Source organism: Rhinatrema bivittatum, chromosome 11, assembly GCF_901001135.1.
Source record: "Rhinatrema bivittatum chromosome 11, aRhiBiv1.1, whole genome shotgun sequence".
In the NCBI taxonomy this organism is placed as follows: Eukaryota; Metazoa; Chordata; class Amphibia; order Gymnophiona; family Rhinatrematidae; genus Rhinatrema; species Rhinatrema bivittatum.
The window spans coordinates 47,917,990-47,936,593 of NC_042625.1; the positions used below are offsets into that span (position 1 = coordinate 47,917,990).

An 18,604-nucleotide genomic window follows, 5' to 3' on the forward strand; every position below is an offset into this window, starting at 1 on the left:
AAGGTTCAAAGAAGACCTATTGAGAATTAATAATATTCATCACCCATTTAGAGGGAAATCTTATAGTGATCTGAGCACCCATCTGTCTTGCACGAGGACAGAGAGCTAGAAATTTCTTCCGACACTGTTGCGTAGCTCTGGATATGTCCGGATATATCCAAGCCTTTTGTCCCAATTATAAAGATTCTCTAGTTCAGAGAAAAAGCCTTAAAATAGAGTCCCGATTTGGACAAAAAAACCCAAAATTAACCAAAAGAGTTCCCCTTCTTTCAACCTGGGCTTCATCAGATGTTTTTCTAGAAGTTCAGAAAGGTTACCAGAAACAGATGCATTTCTTTCCTGTTTTGTAAATGGCAAAAAGAGAAAACTTTTTTGAGATTGGTGCTATTGCTTCAGATGAAAAATGGAGTACATCCTGTAAATTATTTCTAAACTGTTCTCTTGGAGACACAATTTTACACTTAGGAAATTTTAGCACCCTCAGATTTAAATATCATGAGGAATTTTCTAAATTTTCCACCCTTTTAGAAATAGTAAATTCACTTTGAACTAAACCATTCTGAACAACATGCATTTGAGTCACTTTAGAATCTAATGCATCTGATCTAGTTGTATGGGCAGAAACTAGAGGGTTCAAAGAGAGAACTTGGTTCTGAGTTTCTTTCATAACCAATGTTAAAGTAACAATTGAATGTTCCAAAGAGAGGAGGGCAGTCCAAACTGTATCCAGAGTGACAACAGAGGGTTTAACCAGAAGAAATTGTGAAGAAAAAGTTACCGAAGAAGTGCGATAAAGATCTCCTGCCTCCACAGACTCTCTCCCAGTGGGTAGAACCGTAATATTCCTCCTCCAAGTTCGATGGCGCATCATCTACCAGCGACAAAGGTGCTAAATAAATGTCGCTGGGATCACAGGTCACAGAGTAAGTTGAGAGAGCAGCCTCGGGGGCTGCCGCTTCTAAAGATGTCTTCCATCCGAGCGACACACCCGCTCCCTCATCAGTGAGGTGTGTAGGAGGGGTGGGAGTAGCCGGTGCTCCGGGACTAAGAGATGTTTCGTCCAGGGACGCCGGTGCTCGCTCTGCACCAGCGTTCACAGTGGAGCCGCCTACGGGAGCAGGAGAATCAGTAGCTGTGCAGAAGCCCGCAATACTCATCTGAATCAGGGTAGGCTGAGTTGAGACCGAAGCAACCTCTCTCACTCTCCCTTTCCTAATGGTGTGTGGCATGGTAATAGGAAATAGCAGCAAAGGCGAGGAAATGCGGAGCTTCAGTAACAGTGTCCTCTCCTCACAGCACCATCTTGATCATCATCCGGATCTCTATCGGGCAGTCACACTGCCGCTCTAGGAGTACTCCGGCACTTAACAATTGATCCAGGCAAGGTTTGCACCTGCAACTCTGCCCTGGAAGCACTGGACGGGGCTGAGGACTGCGCCCGAAGAAAGGACTGCAATCCCTGGAAAAATTCTACCTATGAAAATGTAGAGGTATCAAGACCAGGACGTACCTGAGATGTACTCACTGAGCTGCTTTCCCCTGCTGAAGAACCAGTTAGGGGAGTTCCAAAATCAGGCGCACCACTTGAAATGTTTTAACCCAGACCTACATCCAGCAGGGAACATAAGAAACATAAGAACATGCCATACTGGGTCAGACCAAGGGTCCATCAAGCCCAGCATCCTGTTTCCAATAGTGGCCAATCCAGGCCATAAGAACCTAGCAAGTACCCAAAAACTAAATATATCCCATGCTACTAATGCTAGTAATAGCAGTGACTATTCTCTAAGATAACTTGCTTAATAGCAGTTAATGGACTTCTCCAAGAACTTATCCAAACCTTTTGTAAACCCAGCTACACTAACTGCACTAACCATATCCTCTGGCAACAAATTCTAAAGCTTAATTGTGAATTTAGTGAAAAAATTTTCTACAATTAGTTTTAAATGTGCTACTTTCTAACTTCATGTAGTGCCCCCTAGTCCTTCTATTATGCAAAAGAATAAATAACCGATTCACATTTACCCGTTCTAGTCCTCTCATGATCTTAAAGACCTCTATCATATCCCCCCTCAGCTGTCTCTTCTCCAAGCTTGAACAGTCCTAACCTCTTCAGCCTTTCCTCATAGGGGAGCTGTTCCATCCCCTTTATCATTTTGGTCACCCTTCTCTGTACCTTCTCCATCGAAACTATATCTTTTTTGAGATGCAGCAACCAGAATTCTACACAAGGTGCAGTCTCACCGTGAAGCGATACAGAGGCACTATGACATTTTACATTTTATTCACCATTCCCTTCTTATAATTCCCAACATTCTGTTTGCTTTTTTGACTGCCACAATACACCGAGCCGATGATTTCAATGTGTTATCCACTATGATGCCTAGATCTTTTTCCTAGGTGATAGCCCCTAATATGGAACCTAACATCGTGTAACTACAGCATGGATTATTTTTCCCTATATACATCTCCTTGCGCTTGTCCACATTAAATGTAATCTTCCATTTGGATGCCCAATCTTCCAGTCTGTCAAGGTCCTCCTGCAATTTATCTCAATCTGCTTGTGATTTAACTACTCTGTAAAGGATCGATCCAAGTCCAGATCCCTGAGGCACTCCACTGCCTACCCTCCTCCACTGAGAAAATTGACCATTTAATCCTACTCTCTGATTCCTGTCTTTTAACCAGTTTGGAATCCACGAGAGGACACCGCCTCTTATCTTATGACATTTTAGTTTTCTTAGAAGTCTCTCATGAAGGATTTTGTCAAACGCCTTCTGAATATCCAAATACACTACAGGTTCTAGCTCACCTTTATCCACGTGTTTATTAACCCCTTCAAAATAATGAAGCAGATTTGTGAGGCAAGACTTGCCATGGGTATATCCATGCTGACTGTGTTCCATTAAACCTTGTCTTTCTTTATGGTTCTGTGATTTTGATGTTTAGAACACTTTCCACTATTTTTCCTGGCACTGAAGTCAGGCTCACTGGTCTATAGTTTCCTGGATCGCCCCTGGAGCCCTTTTTAGATATTGGGGTTACATTGGCCACCTTTCAGTTTTCAGGTACAATGGATTATTTTAATGATAGATTACAAATTTTAACTAATAGATCAGAAATTTCATTTTTTAGTTCCTTCAGAACCCTAGGGTGCATACCATCTGGTCCAAGTGATTTGCTACTCTTTAGTTTTGTCAATCTGGCATACTTCATCTTCCAGCTTCACAGTGATTTGGTTCAATTCATCTGAATCATCAACTTTGATAACCAACTCTGGAACCTTTATCTCTCCAACAATCCTCATTAGTAAACACAGAAGCAAAGAATTCATTTAATCTTTCTGCAATAGCCTTATCTTCCCTAAGAGCCCCTTTAACCCCTCGGTCATCTAATGGTCCAACCGACTCCCTGACAGGTTTCTTAAAGTTTTTATTATGAGTTTTTGCCTCTATGTCTAACTTCATTTCAAATTCTCTCTTAGCCTGCCTTATCAATATTTTATACTTAACTTGACAAAGCTTATGCTTTTTCCTGTTTTATTCAGATCGATCCTTCTTCCAATTTTTGAAGGATGTTTTTTGGCTAAAATAGCCTCTTTCACCTCTCCTTTTAACCATTTTGGTAATCGTTTTTTCTTTCCTCCCACCTTTCTTAATGCTTGGAATACATCTGGACTGCGCTTCTAAGATTGTATTTTTAAACAATGTCCACACCTGTTGTACATGTTTAACTTTTGCAGATGCACCTTTCAGTTTTTTTCTAACTATTTTCCTCATTTTATCAAAGTTTCCCTTTTGAAAATTTAGTGTTGGAGCTGTAGATTTACATATTGTCCCCCCTTCAAATTTGATTGTTATAATCACTATTGCCAAGTGGCCCCACTGCTGTTACCTCTCTCTCCAAATCCTGCGTTCCACTAAGAATTAAATTTAAAATAGCTCCTTCTCTCATTTGGTTCCTGAACCAATTGCTCCATGAAGCAGTTGTTTGTTCCATCCAGGAATTTTATATCTCTAGCATGTCCTGACGCTACATTTACCCAGTCAATATTGGGGTAATTGAAATCTCCCATTATTACTGCACTGCCAAATTGGTTAGCTTTCCTGATCTCTCTTAGCATTTCATCATCTGTCTGATCATTTTGGCCAGGTGTATGATAGTATACTCCTATCACTATACTCTTACCCAACGCACAAGGGATTTCTACCCATAAAGATTCTACTGAGCATTTAGTCTCTTGTTTGATCTTTATTCTGTTGGACTCTAGACCCTTCTGGACAAAGGTGCTACATCCCCATCAGGTTGATCCTCCCTATCATTGTGGTATAATTTGAACCTTTGATATAGCATTGTCCCATTGGTTATCCTCCTTCCACAAGGTCTCTGAGATGCCAATTATGTCTATCTCATCATTCACTGCTATACATTCAAACTCTCCCATCTTACTTCTTAAACTTCTGGCATTGGTATACAGACATTTCAAAGTGTTATTTTGTTTCTACTATCTTCTTTTCAGTTGATATGGATAATTTGGAATTCTTTAGCTCAGGTAATTCTTTACTTATAGGCACATGGGTTACTTTTGCATTTATTGGAACCTCTCTGTTGGGACGCCCTAACTCTCCTATTTCATTGGTATCCTTCAAAGATACATTCCTCTGAACCATGCAATGCTGAGTGACTGTCTGCTTTCCCCCTTGTTCTAGTTTAAAAGCTGTTCTAACTCCTTTTTAGAAGTTAGCACCAGCAGCCTGGTTCGATTTTGGTTAAGGTGGAGCCTGTGCTTTTGGAAAAGTCTCTCTGGATTCATCTGACTGGATGTTAAGAAATGAGAAATTACTACTTACCTGATAATTTCATTTTCTTTAGGACAGTCAGATGAATCTAGCTTCCCTCCCTTGGCTGACAAATTATTGTATTATGCTCTGCGTGGTTATATGTTACAGGGATTACTGGTAAGTTTTTTTTTTTTTTGTTCAAATAAGTTTTATTGAGCAAAATGAAATACACAAGGTCCCCACTGTGTTGACATTTCCACAGCCACAGACCAAAGTACAGTAAACAGCCAAAATTCTGCTCATTTATAAGTATACATCTCCCCCACCCTCCCACAAACCTGAATATTGTCTGTAATTCCCCCTAAAGAGATATAGACAATCAAACCAATGGGTAAACACCAAACTTAACCAGGGACGCTATTGTCCTTGTACCGCCCCATCTATATTGGAAGTCCGGGTGAATCCCACCTCCTCTCGCCAAGCTTCCTTTTCCTAACCCCCTGTCCCCCCCCCCCCCTCCCCCCAGCCCTTATCCCAAGGCCGCTTCCATATATTCTTCCAGTCATTCTCACCGAACATACACGTACAGACGGATCCGTGAGCACACACTATAGTCAGTCGTTAAGTATCAAGCTTCGGGAACGATGTGGTAAAGCTTGAAGGTATCCATCCCAAATCTGCAGGAACCGACGATGCCGTTTCGGGCAAGCTTTCGAATCCAAGTTATCCATTTGCATCATGCGATGAAGATGTATCCGCCAAGTCCAAATAGATGGGACCTCCGCTTCCCGCCAATTAAGCAATATAACTTTTTTCCCCACCGCAGCTGCTTTCTTCAAAAACAAACGGGGGCCAAAACCCCGAACAAGCGGGCGGGGAATGCAGTCAAATAAAAGCATGTAAGGAGAGAGTGGGAGATTTATGTGCAGAAGCTGGCTCAGATAGCCCACAATCTTGCCCCAAAACTTTTGAATATGTGGACAAGTCCAAAATACGTGCGACATAGTCCCGAGTGCCGAGGTACATCGTGGGCATGTCGCCGATGTGGAAATTTTTGCCTGAAAAGCTATTTGGGGAGTGACATATGCTCTGCGCAGAAATTTGAACTGCATTTCCCGATAATACATATTACCAGTAACCTTAATCAAATTTTTCATACAGGCAGTAAAAGCGGCTATTGGTATTATGAAAGCACCATCCCTTTCCCAGCGAGCTACAGAAACCTGCACAGTATCAGTAGCCAAACCTTGGAGCAATTTCTGATAAAACATTGACAGAGAGACCTCTCGTTTATTATCAAGGTGAAAGAAACCATTAAGGGCTTGTATGTGGCCAGGCGATTGATTGAAGAAGGGTAGTGAATGGATGTAGTGCCTGGCTTGTAAATAACTAAATAAATGACTGCTGGATAGCCCATATAAATCCCGAAACACCTCAAAAGTAAATATCTCACCCGTGGAATCCAGCACATGTCCCACTTGAACCACGCCTTTTGATTTCCACTCTCTAAACCCACGGGAGTCAGACCCAGGGGAAAAATCCGAGTTTCCCAAGAATGGTAGCAGACACGCACATTGTAGCGGAATGTGTAAATGCGTAGTCAGAAATCGCCAGGCCTTCCTAATCGGGCTAATCAAGAGATGCTGTGATAACGCACTGGGAAGAGCCTGACTAGGGCACATAAGCACAAATTTAAGGTCGAGCGGGGCTACCAATGTGTTTTCCGCTATATAACTCACAAATTTAGATTCCCCCAGCAGCCAATCCCTTACAAGTCTTAAATTAGCCGCCATGTTGTAGCGGAAAAGATCCGGAACCCCCATACCCCCTGAACCCCATCTTAACTTAAGCCACTTCAATGGGATTCGGGCTTTCCCTCCCCTCCAGAGAAAGACACGCATGAGAGCTTCCAGGGTCTGCACATCACTGCGTTTAAGCACACAGGGGAAATTCTGCACCACATACAACCATTGGGGTAACAGAATCAGTTTAAACAGATTAATTCGTCCCCCCAAGGATAAAGGAAGATCCCGCCATTGCTTCAATTTGTCTCGTGTTCGTGTAAGCAGACCTGATATATTTAGGGAGTAAATGGTAGCTAAATCAACAGACAGATATATCCCAAGATATTTAATCGAGGGTCCAGCCCACCGCAAAGGAAAAGGACCGGGCCACGTCTCCCGAAGCCCCGGCGGAAACGCCAGCGCCTCGGACTTGTCCCAATTTATTCGCAGGCCTGAGAAGGACCCAAAGTCGTGAAAAAGATCCAAAAGCAACTGCAACGAGCGTTGCGGAGCAGTAAGAAAGACTAAAACATCGTCTGCAAAGGCGGCATATTTGAAAATCTCCCTCTGAGATCCAACATGAAACTGTACACCTCGAATAAGCGGAGATTCCTGAATGGCTAATAACAGGGGTTCCATGGTTAGTAGAAAAAGCAGGGGGGAGAGTGGACAGCCCTGTCGTGTACCGCGCTTTACCGGAAAGGGAGCAGATAACATCCCGTTCACCAAAAGCAGGGCTACTGGATCATGGTAGAGAAGCTGTTTTGCTTGAAGAAAAAAGCCATCAAACCCCATTAAGGGGAACAGGCGAAATAAATAGCCCCACTCTACCCTATCGAAAGCTTTTTCCGAATCTAGGCTAGCTATCAGGAAGGGCGTATCCGAGCGTTGACACAACGCCATAGCCGCAACTACCCGTCTAATATTGGTGAGCGCATAACGCTTCTTGACAAACCCCACTTGCCCTGGGCTGACCAATTGTGGTAAAATATCGCCCAAACGGTCAGCCAAAATTTTGGCTAATAGCTTGTGGTCAACATTTAATAAGGAAATGGGGCGATAAGACGCTGGTAAGAGCGGATCCCTCCCTGGCTTCGGAATAAGGGTGACATGTGCCCTATTGGCAGAAGAAGGGAATGAACCTTGAACAATTAAAGCATTATAGACCAACGGTAGGAGATCGGTAAGGGGTTCCGCGAGACATTTATAAAATTCCGAGCTATAACCATCTGGGCCCGGCGTTTTCAATTTTTTTTGCTTTAGCAATCGCCAAACAAACTTCTTCAGACGTAATAGGCTCATTTAATTTCCGCTGCTGCCCTACCGTTATGGAAGGAAAATTAATACGGTGCAGAAAAGCTTCCCAGGCACTGGAATTCCAGCCATCAGACTCATAAAGAGCAGAGTAATAAGAGTGAAAGGCAGCTAGAATCTCAGAAGTGGTGTTAACTACTTGACCTCCCCCTGATTTGATAGCTGGAATATATCGAGATTTCCTGGCCGATTTTACCAAATTTGCCATCATTTTCCCCGGCTTATTCCCAAATTTGTATAGCTGGAATTGATAATAAAGAACACTCTTCTTAGCCCTTTGATGTAACAGGGAGTTGACTGCAGATTGCAAGGCGATAAAAGATGCCCTATGAGACGAGGAAGGCTGCCGCACCAATACCCGTTTTGCCCTCTGGAGCTGTGCACTAAGGGACAACAGCCTCTTGTCTAGAGATTTCCTCCGATATGCTAAATATGAGATGATGTCACCCCGTAAAACCGCCTTCGCGGTTTGCCAAAACAAAATAGGGTCCTCGCTATGCTGAGCATTCAGTTTCGCGTAATCCGCCCATCTTTCCTTTAGGAACCCATGAAAGGACTCATCCTCCGCTAAATAGTATGGATAACGCCAGTGTTTTACCAAAACGGCTTTGTCTACTGCTATCAATTCTAAGCTGATAGGGGCATGATCGGAGAGAATGATGTCCCCAATTTCAGCCGCCGCAACCTTGGAAAAAAAATGAGCACTGACCAAAAAATAGTCAATACGTGACTGAGTCGCATGCGCCCGTGATAAGTGCGTGAAATCTTTTTCCAGTGGATGGAGCGTTCTCCAGGAGTTACTGGTAAGTTTTAGTCCAGTCCCTAGACTAGTGTTAATATATTCCTGTCTGAGCTCAGTGTTGCCTGTTGACTGAGTATTTTGCTAGTCTGTCCATAGTTGCTTTTGAAGAGAATACTGGCAGACTGATGTCACTGCAGGGGTGTATATACTGTGACGTCAGTTTTGCTCTGTCTCCATCTGCTGATAGAAGTACATAACCCACTTGTTCTGGGTTCTTCTTACTGTCCTAAAGAAAAGGAAATTATCAAGTAAGTAGTAATTACTCATTCTTTCCTTTTCAGTGTATGATCTGTTGGTCAGTGCTTCTGTCAGGAAATTACATAAATCCATGACAAAGCAAAATATATCATTTTGGACAAATAAAAAAATGTCCAATGTCCTAATTGGAGAAAACTAGCTTTACTGGGTCTTATCAAATTCACCACAGTTGGCCTGAATAACAAACCTAAGTTGTTTTTTTTTTTATGTGCAGCATGAAAATCTCCAGATATTCTGGAGCCAACACTCCTTGTGACCTTGGGTAAGTCACTTCCCCCTCCATTTCCTCTGATACAAACTTAAAAGTGAATTTTAAAAGCCTTATGCACACCAAAGCCAGGAGATAAGCGCAGAAATTGGGCCGGCACATGCTGCACTGGTTTGAAAGGCGGGCAATTACACGTGGATCTCCCAGTACACGCACAAAAATTTATTTTGCAAAAAATGGGCGGGGTGTGGTTGGGTCAGTGAAATCTGTACCTAATTGTTTACGCACACGAGTGCATGCCGGGGGTCTCCTAGCGCATAACGTTACTTCTGCTATGGATGGCGTGTAAGTCCTGAAACAAACCAGATGTTAGCGGGGTACAGCATATTTTATACCATGCCTGCAAATATGCGCGAATGTTATAAAATGGCTGCATCCATTGGCGGAAGCTGGCATACGTGCGCATATATGTTCGTCTGTGCGGCTGTTCCAAAGTCATCATCCCTGTGTGCTGATGCCCCCTGCCAGATAACTTTACTTCTGCTATGCACAAGTTATAAAATCGCCACCTCTCTGGGTGTGGGCAGATGAATGCCTTCACATGTATGCCCACGCACCAGTTTGAACATTACTGTCCCTGGAATGAATTTTCAAAGGAGTTATGCATGTAAAAATAGCGCATATAGCAATTTTCAAAAGACCGTAAACCCATATAAAACCTTTTGAAAATTCAGCCCTATGGAGTGAATTTTCAAAGGAGTTGTACATGTAAAAATAGCAATTTTCAAAAGTCTATTTAGATGCGTAAAGCCCTTTTGAAAATGATCTCTTCAGATTGTCAGCCCTCTGGCGACAAGGAAATTAATCTGCATTACCTGAATGAAATCCGCCTTGAGATCCCAATGAATAGGCTAGATCTGAATTCAAAGAAATTGAAACATTTACATGATTAGGAATTTTGCAGCATTGAGCAATACATTAAGCCACTGATTCCATGTCGCAATGTTCTTATGAAAGTCATTTATGTTTTGTATCTCATGTACAGTATAGATCTGTTAGCTACAATGGGATTCAGCGTCTGTCACCCCCAGAAAATCAATACCCCCATTGTACGACGTCGCTTTCTTGCTGTCTCAGCTGTGTACTCTAGCACTGGATACCTATCTGTTCTTTAATTCTTTATTCCTAATAGAAGAGGAACTGGGAAAACATTTCTGGCAGCTTAACTTTAAAAAAAAAAAAAAAAAAAAAGGAGTAGCCGCCTGTTGAAATGTGCTGAGAATTGGGGAAACCAGGCTTCACATCCCACTTCCCCTACTGCCACTCCTTGTGACCTTCAGCACATCAGCTTAGCTCCTGTTGCCTCAGGTGCCCACTGTCAGACCGATGCAGAAAGGTGTGTTCGGCCAAACACACAGTTTAACCCACACTTGAATGCACATTTTATGAACATAAACTCTACTGCCGATGCAGCAAGAAATTTTACGCTCACAAAATGTGCATTCCAACAGAGACCAAACCAGGCCACAAGAACCTGGCAATTACCCAAACTCCAAGAAGATCCCATGCTACTGATGCAATTAATAGCACTGGCTATTCCCTAAGTATAATTGATTAATAGCCATTAATGGACTTCTCCTCCAAGAAATTATCCAAACCTTTTTTGAACCCAGCTACACTAACTGCACTAACCACATCCTCTGGCAACAAATTTCAGAGCTTAATTGTGCGTTGAGTGAAAAAGAAGTTTCTCCGATTAGTCTTAAATGTGCTACTTACTAACTTCATGGAATGCCCCCTAGTCCTTCTATTATTTGAAAGTGTAAATAACCGATTCACATCTACTTGTTCAAGACCTCTCATGGCCTGTGCAAATCTCAGCTGTATGTTTTCATTTGAATGCTTCTTACCATGGGTAAGTTCCCAGTTTCAGCACTATTACATTGTGTGTTTTTGGTAGCAACTTTTAAAGTGCTCACCTTGTTCTGTAATTATTCATAGTTGCTGATTTGGATGCTGAGTTTTCTGTTTGTTTTTAATTGGTCACACTTCATCACCAGCAGTAACCATTTTACAATTCCAGTCGTCTTTGCCTGTGCCTGATGTGTGAAGAAACTTATCATACTTTGTATTGCCAGACAGATGAGGGAAAAGTGACGCTTGATAGGTATCTCTGGATAGACATGTGCGTTTGTGGACGTGGACCCACAGGAGGTTTCTTTCCCAATGCTTTAATTGTAGGGGCATGTAAGGCAGGCAAATGAATCAACATGTCTTTATAAACAGAAACCCAAAATCCTGCTGCCGAAAATGACTGGAGGCAACGCTGCACTGGATCCATGTCAAAAAGATGTAGAATCAGACAATAATAAATGGCTAGATGAATAATAGCGCCATTAGGGATCAGTAATCCTGGAAGACTGTCATGGCAGAAGTATGGGGCTGGCATAGATTAGTTTGCAAGTAAGAGTGTTTGTTTGTTTTAATTGGGGTTATTTTAAATTACTGACACAGTGTTAACTCTGTTTTCCGCATGGCAACACACAATATTTGTTATTCAGTCTGGTTTTTAATTCTGTGTTTATAATACATTCAGGGGGTCTTATGTCCTGACACCATGATTAATCACAGAATGGGCTTCTATGTATCCCATGTAAAAGAGACAGGAACAGTTTCAGAAAACAGGAAAAACAATAGCCATTTCTTACCTCTTTTGGTATCAAAGGCTTATGAGAGACCCTGTTATGGATCCTACAGTAGGCAGGCTTTCACCATGATCTGCAGTAAAATTTGATTGCATTGTTATATGTTGCAGGAGTTTCGTTTCTTTTGCTCCCCTTGTCTGGTGATTGAGGCCAGGAAGGTAAAGGAGAAAGAGAGGGAATCCTGCCAGAGCTGGGCAGATGTGTGAACCTTGGGACTTATGAACTGTTTTCTGTGTGCTGGTTTTGCATGGCTACACTGATGATGCAGGCTGTGCTAGTGTAGCCGTGCACACAATTCACTGATGGTTGAATTGTGTGCGGAGATATATTATTATTTATTGAACTTAATCTACCCCCTGTAACAAATGTATTCAAGTGGTTTACAAAATAAAACCAGCATAAAATCAAATTAAGACAGACAGCTACAATTAAATAAATACAGAGACGGTGCCTGGTAAAATAATAGTCGGTCTGCGTCAACAATTGGAAGCCTGGCTAAAAAGCCGTATTTTAGCAGATTTCCGGAATTTCATGTAATGAAATTACAGACCAGGTGAAATAAACGTAAAATCTGTCTCCACTCGTTAGTCCATGCCAAACTGGCTGCTTTCTCTTTGCTTTATCATCAGCCTTTGGACTCAGCCTCTTCTCTTGGTTTTCTTCCTTTTTTGAGTTCTGTTTCCTGCTACCTCCTTGGGGATGAGGAACCATTGATGTGTTAAAAACTGTAAGGATTTAATTGTAAAATGTGCATACTAGCTTTTTCACATGTTTAGTGCTGCACAGTGAGTGTAACAACGTGAGGCTTTGTAAAATAGTAAAAATAAGAAACAATCTCTTGTCTGTTTCTCAGAACATCAATTCATTTTAATAGATGGAACCATTGTTTTTCATTTGTTGTTTTGTAAAATTGCTGGCCCTTAAGACCTGCTATTTAAGTATTTTTAACCATGTATGTGGTGGAATATGGCCTAGTCACTGCGAAACCAAGCTACAGTTTCCTAGTGTGTAGCAGATGGACTCAGGACCAATGGGTATAGTGTGCTCCTGATAGCAGTTGGAGACTGAGTCAGATTTCAATCTGACATCAGCACTACATATACCCGTGCAGGAAGCTCTGCTCTTCAGTATTTCTCCGTCTCCTTAGCAGTTCGGGACTATACACACGCTTGCACTGCATTAGAAACTCCAAACCAAAGAAGAAAATCCAAACAAGAAATAATCTTACCTCTACAGACGAGCCCCGCTCTCGTGCGGTGATACCTAAGGGTCCCTCCCCCAGTCGAGAATTCCTGAGGTGATTTCCGAGATCCCTCAGAGGTAAGCCTCGGTCCGGTAGCCGGTTCCCGGCGTGGACTTAGCCCCCATGCACGGGAGTGGCTGAGAGGCAGCGGGTGCAAGACTGAGCGCGGCGGTGAAGGTAAATTCCCTCTCCCCCTGCAGCTGGAAACCGCCTGGCTCCAGACCAGGAAATGCCGAGACAAGGTAAGATAGAAAACTTTAAGTCTCCGAGGCTCAGATAACTGTACAGATTGCCAACCGGCGCCGGTCCCATCGGGTTGATCAGCCCAGTCCGGGATAGACCCCAATCTGGCTCGAGGGTCCTCCCACATGGAGACCCTCCTGGGGGGGGTCACCATCTTGCTCGCGTGGTCACAGTGCCATTTCCCCCCCCCTTGATCGCCATACTGTCGGCCTAACTGAGCCGTGCACACAGCGGCGAGCCGGGCACATAACATAGTTGTGTGCCCAGCGGTGCACGCATAGGTGCCGTGCGCACAGCGAGGCGCACGAGGGTGCCGGGCGCATAGCGACATGCTCAACAGCACCGGGCGCACAAGTTCAGCTGCGCGCACAGCAGCATGCGCATCTCCATAAGCGCACATACCGGCCTGCACGCACACCTTCGCAGCTTGCACGCACACCCTCGGCGCACCTGGAACGCATATAAACGCACAGACCAGGTTTGAACGCCCTATGCGCACAAACCATCGCACCACCAGCCAAGAAAACCAAAGCCAAGCCCTCTGCCCAGCCTGCCACATAAGTGCTGCGCAGCATGAAGTGGCTACTGCCTTGTGCCTACAGTGTGAGACGGCTCTGAGAGAATCAGGGCAAGGTCTCCCCCAGTCAGTACAGGAATCTGGATCCACTGATAGTACCCCAGACATCTCTATCCCCAGCTCGGCCCTCCAGACGAGGCCCTCGGGACACCGCTGGGTTCAATATAGACCCAGGAACCTTTTCCTGCGTGGAATTCTTTAAAGGTCTGCAAACCTTCGTCTAAGCCCAATCGGCGCCACCAGTGACATAGCCACAGCCTCCACCGGAGGACCCAAACCTCCCAGGCCCTTCTCATCCTCCCAGAGACGTGCCTCCCCTGGACAAAAGCCTAACCTTAGGGGACACGGACACCTCGGAGGAAGACCAAGACTCCCTGGAGGAAGGGAAAATCCCTCCAGGAACGGAACCATACCAAACTATGATGCATTTTTTCTCCAAAGACGAGCTACCAGACCTCGTGTCCCTGAGCCTGAAGGAGCTGGCCATCCCAGGCACAAGCGCCCTTTCCTCCATGGCTACTACTGGGCGGGATCATCTGCAAGATAGAACACCACAGGGGGCTAGTACTCTTAGTGGCCCTGGACTGGCCAAGAAGTCTGTAGTATGCGGACATGCGAAGACTTCTGGCGGGGAACCCCCTGTGCCTACCTCCACACAGAGACCTGCTCCAGCAAGGACCGATCCTCCACGAAGACCCAATTCGATTCTCTCTTATGGTCTGGCCATTGAGAGGACTCGCCTGAAGAAGAGCGGATACTCGAGGGCAGTAATTAACACCTTGCTCCAAGCACGCAAGTTTTCCACATCTTTAATTTGCATACGAATATGGAGAATATTCGAAATCTGGTGTGAAGACCGCGACATCCTTCCATGGACAGTCAAAATTCCCATGATCCTGGAATTCCTGCAGGACAGCCTGAAGAAGGGGTTGTCTCTCAACTCCATCAAGGTTCAACTGGCCGCGCTGGCCTGTTTCAGAGCCAAAGTGGACAGCATAGTCTATCTTCCCATCCAGATGTCTCCCACTTCCTGAGAGGGGTCAAGCAAATCCGACCACCACTAAAGTGGCTGGTACCCCTATGGAATCTCAATCTAGTACTAGACTTCCTAGCGGGAACTTCCTTCAGAGCTACGCGCGGTCTGTCCCTAAGGCTCCTGACCTTGAAGACTGCATTCCTAGCGGCAATATGTTCAGCCCGTCGCATCTCCGAACTTCAAGCACTATCCTGTCGGGAACTGTTCCTCAGACTCACACCAGGATCCATACAACTACGCACTGTCCCCTCCTTCCTTCCAAAGGTGGTTTCTCATTTCCATCTAAACCAAACCATCTCGCTGCCATCTCCAGACGAGCATAAGGACTCGGAAGATTCATGCCGCCTACGCCATCTTAACATCGGCAGACTCCTAGTCCACTACCTGGAAAGATCGGAATCCATACGAAAGACGGACCACCTATTTGTCCTTCACAGCGGGAAGAAACAAGGGCAACCATAGCCCGCTGGATCAAAGAAGTAGCCAAGGTGGCCTACGTAGAGGCAGACAAGCCTCCACCTCTACAAGTCAAGGCCCATTCCACAAGGGCCCAGGCAGTGTCCTGGGCAGAAACCAAGATGCTGTCACCCGCCGAGATCTGACAGACGGCGACATGGTCCTCCATTCACACCTTCTCAAGGTTCTACCACCTGGATGTTCATGCCTGGGAGGACACAGCATTCGCAAGGGCAATACTAAGTGGGCCATGGGCAGCCTCCCACCCGGTTCGGGAGTAGCTTTTGTACATCCCATTGGTCCTGAGTCCATTTGCTACATGCTAGGAAATGGAGAAATTACTTACCTGATAATTTTGTTTTCCTTAGTGTAGACAGATGGACTCAGTATCCCGCCCACGGCTGCCTCAACAAATGAAAACCTCGGGTGACAATCCCGGAGAGCAAGACAAGCACGGGTAAGCCAGGCTTACTCGTAGTTAAGACATCTATAGTTACCAGGTGTCGGCGCTTCTCGGTTGACAACACTGGCGGTCTCCAGCTACAATTCACTTCAACTAGTTCAAGTTAATCAAGTTATCCAAACACACATATATCCACTATTGCTTTTCAAGGAGAATACTGAAGAGCAGAGTTTCCTGCTCTGGTATATGTAGTGCTGATGTCAGGTTGAAATCTGTCTCCGTCTCCAACTGCTATCAGGAGCACACTATACCCATTGGTCCTGAGTCCATCTGTCTGCACTAAGGAAAACGAAATTATCAGGTAAGTAATTTCTCCATTACTGACAGAGCGTGCACAGAAGGCTGGGAGGATAAAATACCGCAAGGTACCATTTCATCCTAGAAATGTGATAGAGGCTGTGCTGGTAGGTTGCGGTTTGCATTTCTGGCAAAGCTCCCCAGTCAATTACACATTGTATTCATTTAAAGGTAGGTTTTAAGATTCGTGTGTGGGCGTCCCATGTGCGGTTGCCGGCACACACAAGATTTTATATCGGCGAGTACATAAGTGGGGGGATTTTACAACCTGTGCACAGTGACATATTCTGCCCTATTCCCTGTTCCCTCTCAGTCTGCTCCAGTAAAGGAGCAGACTGGGAGTGAACTTCCTAAACCCTCTACCTAATCTGCTTCCCTTTTACCCAATTACCTCCAACCCTAAAACCCTACATTTTTTTTTGTTTTAAAACTTACTTGATCTCTGAACAGGCTGGTCAACTCCTGGCCTAATGGCACTGGCCCGGCCCGCCCCTTTTCCCCAAACCTGTTCTGCGCATACCGGGAGATATCTACATGGCCGCAGGTGTTTGAAAATCTGTGCGGTCACTTGTGTTCCAGCCACTCGCATATCTCCCGGTATAGGTGCTCGTAGGCCTTTGAAAATTCGGCCTTAAATCCTTTTTTTGTTCAAATGGCTTCCAATTCATGCCGTGCGATTTGGGCTGTCACAAACTCCAGGGCCGACTCAATAAAGTGCGCCCAGCCATACCAGACGGTTAGACACAGATTTTGACACTTTAGACTAGTACCCGAGGCTTTAAGGAGTTTAGTGCGCCCAAACAAATGCATAGCTGATGGCGACCATCACGTTTTTAAATTCCATGTAGATGAGGCTATTAGCTATTAACCCCGATGCAAAAAATCGCTGGACACCCAATGCACACTTTTTAATGCGGCAAATATAACTCCAACCCTAGAAGTGGTGTAGTGTCAATCTACGAGTCAAGGACTCATGAGAAATAAAAAAAATGTGGTTCCTCCTACTTAGTATTGTTGTGATGCTTAAATTTACTGCTAATGGTGGTGAAAAATGTATATTTGCTTGAGTTAAAAAAAAAAAAAAAATTCTTCTGGACACACAATTTAGATGCCCTTAGCAAGGGGTGCTTAGCTTTAGGTGGCTTCAGCAACCTCAGCAAAATTGTCCAGAAGAAGTGGGATAAAAACAGATGCTCGTATTGAGCGCCAATTGCAATTGTGGGTGCTCAATGGATTTGAATGCTAGGGATGCCCAAATCTCCCCTAGCATGTGCTTTTTTACTTATCCCCTCATTTAAATACTGCATTGTGTGTCCAAGGGATGTGGATACATGTGCGTTAGGAAAATGCGTGTCTTGTTGCATCGGTCCCTCCATCTGCAACACTATTCGCTCCAGAAGAGTCCTTTGGCTACTAGAAATCTGAGCATCCAACCTTTGAGCTTCAGATAAATTTCTACCATTACTCCAGCTGCCTGGTGGCAACCATTAAAAATGTATTCTTAATTTATTGGTTTATTTACAATAATTACAAAGTAAACTTTGTACAGAAAAATGAAAAAAAAAATAGAAAGAAGGCAAAAAGAATATAAACATAAAGGAAAACAAACAATATTTAAATTTGTCCACCATCATGGAAATACAAGGAGGACAGAAATATAGGAGATAGAATGAAGATATAAACAATAATAGGAAAATATATTACATGACAAAAGACGTTCTACAGAGTTTCTATAGGACTAGGACTTAAAGCCTTCCTGGAGAAAACAAAAACCTGAAGCTGATTTGGAACAAAAAATATAAACCTTTCATTAGCTAACTTGAGAAAGCATTTACAAGGAAACCTTAACATAAACATAGCAGCAAGTGCTAATACATCTTTACGCAAAGCTAAGAAAGCTTTTCTCCGAGTCTGAGTGACCTGAGAACAATCAGGAAAAATCCTTACTGCGAGACCCGTAAAAGAGGCGGTAATATTCTTAAAGTATAACAAAATTCAAAGCAGATTCAGAGATGAAAGTAACTAAAAGGGTAAATCTTCCCAGAACCTCAAGACTTGATGTCTCTAGGAAGGTAGTCAAGTCCAAAGCCTATGATTGAGAACGCCCAGATAAGAAGTAATATACTTTATTCAGAGCAGGAATCGTCTCCTCAGGAATCTTCAAAATTTGAAGAGAATAGCACCATAGAGCCATCCTGGGAAGCTCTCCCATAATCTTAGGAAAATTGATGAATCTTAAGTTTAGCTGATGGGATTTATTTTCCAGAAATTCAGTCCTGCGTTGGAGACTGTTCCTCTCTTGTATTAAAGATGATTGAAGGCTTTCAATATTAGAAACCTTATGTTCAGGAGAGGAAAGAAAAACTTGATACAGACAGATTGAAAAGCATCTGATGCAGAAATATGAGAATTAAAACGCAAGGAAGCGACATCTGCT

The 18,604-nt window shown here is 43.9% G+C and overlaps 1 protein-coding gene across 10 annotated transcripts in view; it reads left to right on the top strand.

The window, feature by feature from the left end:
- Positions 1-18,604, top strand: part of GNB1L (G protein subunit beta 1 like) — a 116,725-nt gene that overhangs the window by 35,479 nt on the left and 62,642 nt on the right. For 6 of the 10 annotated variants that reach the window (XM_029619926.1, XM_029619923.1, XM_029619921.1 and 3 more), the window contains one exon: positions 9,154-9,201. The exons of the other annotated variants lie outside the window; for them this stretch is intronic. The gene's annotated coding sequence lies outside the window, so the exon portion shown is untranslated. The remainder of the gene's footprint in view (positions 1-9,153; positions 9,202-18,604) is intronic. 10 annotated transcript variants of the gene reach the window in all.